The following is a 5,769-nucleotide window of genomic DNA, read 5'->3' as shown; positions in this document are numbered from 1 at the left end:
GATGTACCAAGCCAGACGCCAGGTTTGGAGGAGACTCCAACGACGCTCATCGGCAAAGGTGGCAACACGGCCCTTGTACGGGGCGGGGATACGGGGGTCACGGAAATCTACACCCTTCATTGTCAGAAATGTGAGGCGGGCAACTTTGCAAAGAGTTCTCAACTTATAAAGGAAACACTCTAACATAAGGATATCTGGCCCTCACACCCATACATGCAATTAATCAATAAAGAAACACATGGCAGTACAATCCCAGTAATTACCCGTCCTTGTTTTGAGCAAGGTGTTGTACCATAGTACAAAAGAAATCAGAAAATCATGGTTTGCCACAAGGTTCCAACACAGTTTTAAGGTGTAATCTTTATAATACAAAGTTCTGCTCTTTCAATGAGTCAGAAGAAATAGTATGTTCCAACTCCCCCTGGAGTAAGAACAAGTCTCAGGTTGGTCTTCTTGAAATAACCAACAATGGTCTTTGTCAGGATAATTGGCTCCAGGTTTGGTTTAAAAAGAAATGGTATGTTCCAGCTCCTCCTGGAGAAAGAGCAGGTGTAAGCAACAACCACTGTATTTGTCAAGATCCCACAACAGCAATAGTGTGTTACAACTCCTCCTGGAGTAAGAACAGGTTTAAACAAGTTGTCTTTGTTAGAACCACAGTTCAGCAATATCTACTACTACTTTGCTTACACTCCTGCCAGGCCGCCTTCATCAGCAACTTGCCATATGGGTTTACTCGCCTGCCCGTCTACTACTTCACAAAAGAATAAAAAGTGTGCTACAGTGGTAACTTCCAACTTAGGACAACAACAACTACACCAGGTTTCTTTGGCATTAGTCTTTAAAACACTTTCAGGAAAACAAGAAACCACATTAGTGCTCTTTAGGACTCCTTGCCAACTTCGTCCCTCTCCCTCTGGATAATCTTCTCCAGAAGGGCAGCATGTTTGCCGCCTTTCTTTCTCCTCTATACCAACAACCAAACAGTGACCAGGATATGGTATCCCTCTGCTTATATCTCGGCTTTATCAATATGGGTGTGTGTGTGTGTGTGTGTCAATTGGTGATCTGCACATCACAACATATGAATAGCAAGTCTTACAATTCTTGGGCTCCCTAATGTTCCCCTTGTGCTTTAAACAATGTTAATTGTATTGATATTTAAACACTCTTGCCTTGGGTATTGCTTGTAGGCTATTGGTTTTAAAAAAACCTCCCCACTGGGTTTTTAGGTCTTCCACCAACTCACACACTTGCTTGCATGTTCATTTTGATTCAACAATTCTAACTCTTGTTGGTTTCACAGAGTTTGGTATTTAGAATTGTAAACAGTACTTCTTTCACTCAGACACAAGCAAATCTGCCTACTGTGAACACGCGGACAATGTCGGAGCACTCCGGAGTCACTCGCACACCGCAAACTCACCGGGTAAGTCGCTTGATCCCTCTCTGCGTGAAGTTCGCTGGTCTTCTGTTGAAGCTTTTTGCGGTTGGGTGAAAAGCCTCTTCTGGGCCACCTCCACGCACACAACTCGGAATTGGAACTTCTGCAAATCCATAGAGGTTCAGGTGCAACCCAGCCAACTGGAACTTCTAGTGAGAGCACACCTCCCTCGCTGCTTCTTCCTGCTGTGCCAACTCTGCACGAGTTTTCAATGGGTAAGCGTTCATGTTCACGTTTCTCGATGTGCGTCCTCTGCAACAGCGACAACTTGAGGTGAAGACCCTCTCAGGATCAATCAGCTCGACAGGTTTCTCCGTGGTCCCGGCACCTTTCCTCACCTGCAGCTTCCACTTGAGCTACATGCACGGCCCGCACTGCTTTCTGGTCTCTCGGCCTGCTCCTGGGTGGGCTTTTTAAGCCTCGCAGTCTCCCTCAGGTGTAGGTCATTTACACTAATCGGCTGACTGCTCCTACAGTGGTATGTGTCTGCATCAGTTTTCCTCGTCCCAGTACTGAGGGAATCATGGGATCAAACTCCCGATCAACAAAGTTAGTTTCCCTAACCTTTTTTACTTTGCCGACTTGCTCTTTATTCTTCAAGATATTTACTAAAGAAGTATTACACAGATTATTTGTCAGATTTGTTTGGATAGTGGAATAAGGCTTTCTAGACTTTGGGCGGTTATTATTCACAAACGTCCTTCTCTTACTCTACGACGCGCTTTTGAGTTAGGGAAGTTTCTAGCTCAATGTGTTCGAGGAGAGATGTTATTCCTTTTTATGCCACAGGAGTGCTCTCTGGTTTCCCCACATTAAGATGTTCGACACGTAGAACAGTTCAGTTATTGTGACAGCAAGCAATTATATTATGCAGAATTTGTCGTAGGTCTTCCTAAAAGGAGGACAAATACTGTGTGTCACCCCACGGATTCCTCTCACTTCCCTGAGCCTTTTCTCCTTCCAGATGATCCCCTCTCCCCCCGCAGAGCGCCACTCGAAAGGTCAGGATCAGGAAGCGTCTGCCTTCCCCTGGCCACCTGCAGGGAGACTTTAGGCAGGGCTTTAGTGAGGGATCCATAGGATTAATCACAATTGCCTCCAGCGAATGAAATATTTCTTACCTACTAGCTCTCAGAAAACCATAAAAAAAAACCTATTTTAATCGAGAAAGCTTCTAATAACATTGCCCCACGTTCTCCTCTTGACTGTGCAGTTTACCAAGTACTCTCTATTAGGGTGAAAATACAATTTAACCTGAATGGATTGCAATTGCTATAATATTTTATAAAATGTCATTTCTGCTTCACTGCCAACAAATGTATTGTAAGCAAGAGCTCCACTTTTCGTTCTTTTAACACTTTACAAGACCTGTGGGTCCCACTAAAGCTTGTGTGGTTGACAGGCGAGGGCTTATCACAGACCTCGACAGAGTGATGTGCACTTTGGACATGTGCCAGTAGGCATTTTGAAGAGACTCGGTTTTCTGGGAAGCAGAGAGGACTTTAGAATTACTAAGGGTTTCTGCGAGTCAATGGAACTAATCAGGCAAAGCTATAAAGCCACCAACTTCCTGTTCCGGGTATCCGTCAAGGGTCGGCCTGCCTTAGTAGGACGCTTTGGGTCTACTTCCGCAACAAACTTTCGAGGTATTTTGGAACTGTTGTTCCAGGTGACTCTGGATGATGCACACGATTTTGAAGTCGCGCTGCCGGCAGCACAGGGGGGCCTGCCCGCTGATGCCCAAAGTAGCAGTGCCTGCAATATTGTGCATGCAACAACAGGTTTTGGCCAACTGGAAAAGGTTTTAGAGTCCCTGTGGCTTAACATACGGATATAGGAGTGGAAATAAAAAGAAAAAGAAAGGTCCTGATGAAGTCCTATAAATGTTGCAACTCCTCTCATCACAGGACGCAAAGGTTTGTGACAAGGGTTTGAGATAAACTGACACTATGGAATAGTGTACGGCCGGGTGGTATACGTTGATGTGTTTTGAGGGGTTTATGGTCATAAAACCGAAATTAGAAATCTCGAAAAAAAAAATCACGAAAGAAAAAGGCCGAAAAAAAAATATTGAATTTTTTTTATGACGTTTTTTTTCGAAATGGGGGGTTCCCTCCCAACCCCCCTTTTTTTCTATTTTTTTTTATTTTAACCCTTTTTTTTTAACTTACCTGACGCAAAAAATACATATATATAAAAAAAGAATAAATTTGATATTTTTTTTTCGGCCTTTTTTTTTTTCGAGATTTTTGTTATTCGGGATTTTTTTTTCGGCCTTTTGACCGACCACCTTTTTGAGGAGGGATACAGTAATGTTTCAGCAGTCGAATGTCTCAAATGTCGTTTCTGCAATGCCTCTACAGGCTGAAACCAAAAGACACTGCACCTACTCATGGATCTGAACACATTAAAAAGCATGCAAATAACAGAATTAATCTCAAGACACAGGAATGGATCCGGAAGCAAGACCCCCCACTCCTCATGAACAATGACAGAAGCCCAGTGATAGTTTCCGTGATACATAACCTAACCTCCTTAGCCCCAGGGAACCAGACATTAGTGAACAGGACACTAATGTTGAAGTGATGATATGAAGCCTTATAAAAAGAACACAACTGATGTTCACAAGAGGACAGTTATTCTTCCAGCATAAAGTCTAAACACATAGCAAATGCCTACTTTTAAAAGAAACCCTTGCCAAACCAAATTCCAAGGTTTGCGAACATCGCCTGGAGCCGGCAATGACGTCATGGGTGTGAAGCTTTGTGTGGAGGAGGAACTATGCGGTGAACTAGGAATATATTCCATTTTATTAAAGGAATTTCTTGAATGCAAACCTAACTTTTATTTGCTTCCTGCCCATTATCCTTTGCAGACGAATTGATTGTACAGAGGAGGTCCATCTGGTAGCCGGAAGGTAGACGCCTTCAGGATTGCACGCCAATCGTTCTTTTGCTGATCAGAAGCATTAAGGTGATTCACTCCATCAATCCGTACACTGGTCGATAGGGCGACGGCCACAGCCATTAAGAACATTTTCATATAGACGAAGGCATATGTTGGCAGAAACATAGGCAGTCAAAAGAAATGAGACCATAGAGACCAATAGGCATGGGGGAATTAAGAGCGTCTTTCTGAGTCGAAGGCAGGGGCGTTGCTAGGGGGGGGGGGCTAAGGGGGCTATAGCCCCTGATCTTTTGGTTGTAGCCCTGGATAGAATCTCAGGAGCTACAGCCAAAAGACTAGCTAGCCCCCAGTCCCAACAGTTCTGACATCAGCATAGCCCCGGGTCTTTTCCAGACCTAGCAACTCCCCTGGTCGAAGGCTTCAATTTCAAAATGTGATACTTTAAGAAAAACAAACAGGGCTACGGCCACTGGATGCTCATGTGTAAGGGTTGAGGAAGAAATGAAGTTCCGGGGAACGCGCCATTTTGGTTATACGGTTGGATCATATTCACAGTACAGCAGCTTTGACAATCAAAGTCGAGAACTTGCAAACGGATCAACATTTTTTGCAAGTGCATTAACAACCTCACAACAGGATCACAACTGAGCAACCAGCAGTAAATGCCTAGCAAGTACAACATCAAACATGCCAATGTCTTATGCAGGCATACGGTTAGAAACGCATTACAACAGGTCGCAACTGACGTCAGAGCTGTGCGCAGATTGGATGTTTCACGTAAGAGTAGCCGAATAGACTTGTGTCTACTTCACATCTGGGCCACAAGAGCACATTCGATCATTATACACATTATTTGCATTATGTGCAGAGAAAGCCGAGAGACAGAAGCGAGGGGTAGCGCAGGGAACACGTCAAGGTTAAAGAGATGGTTGAGGGCAGATATAAATGCTTGAATCGTGGGTGTTGGTCTGGATGTCGGGGGCAGAGAGTTTCACCGCTGGGCAAGTGAGGAGAAGAAATGGGAGCAAAAGGTAGCCAAAGGCAGCGCAAGGTGGGTGGGGACAGAGAGACTAAGTAGAACACTAGAGTGAAGGCACAGAGGAGTAGAATAACAGCCCAGAACCTACGGTGAAGTTAGAGTAGCGGACACCAACCGGCTACATAAGCTCCCCCCCACCGCCCATTGATGCTATAGCAAAACTCTTGGGTTAGCACGAGAGCCATGAAGGGGATTCTGGCCTGGTGGTGGGTGGTAGCGAGATGAACAGAAATAGAACTTAATTGATCCGGGATAAAGGATGAAAAGAAGATTGGCTGGTCATCGGTGAAAAGATGGTAGTAGAAACCCTAAGAAGGAAATAAGCTTTCAAGATGGGAGGTTTTAGAGAGAGAGCACGGAGGGGCGAATCCCACTGTGA

The sequence above is a fragment of the Ambystoma mexicanum genome, chromosome 14 (assembly GCF_040938575.1).
Source record: "Ambystoma mexicanum isolate Mex_15411 chromosome 14, UKY_AmexF1_1, whole genome shotgun sequence".
Lineage (NCBI taxonomy): Eukaryota > Metazoa > Chordata > Amphibia > Caudata > Ambystomatidae > Ambystoma > Ambystoma mexicanum.
Note: the sequence above shows the minus strand (reverse complement) of the source record.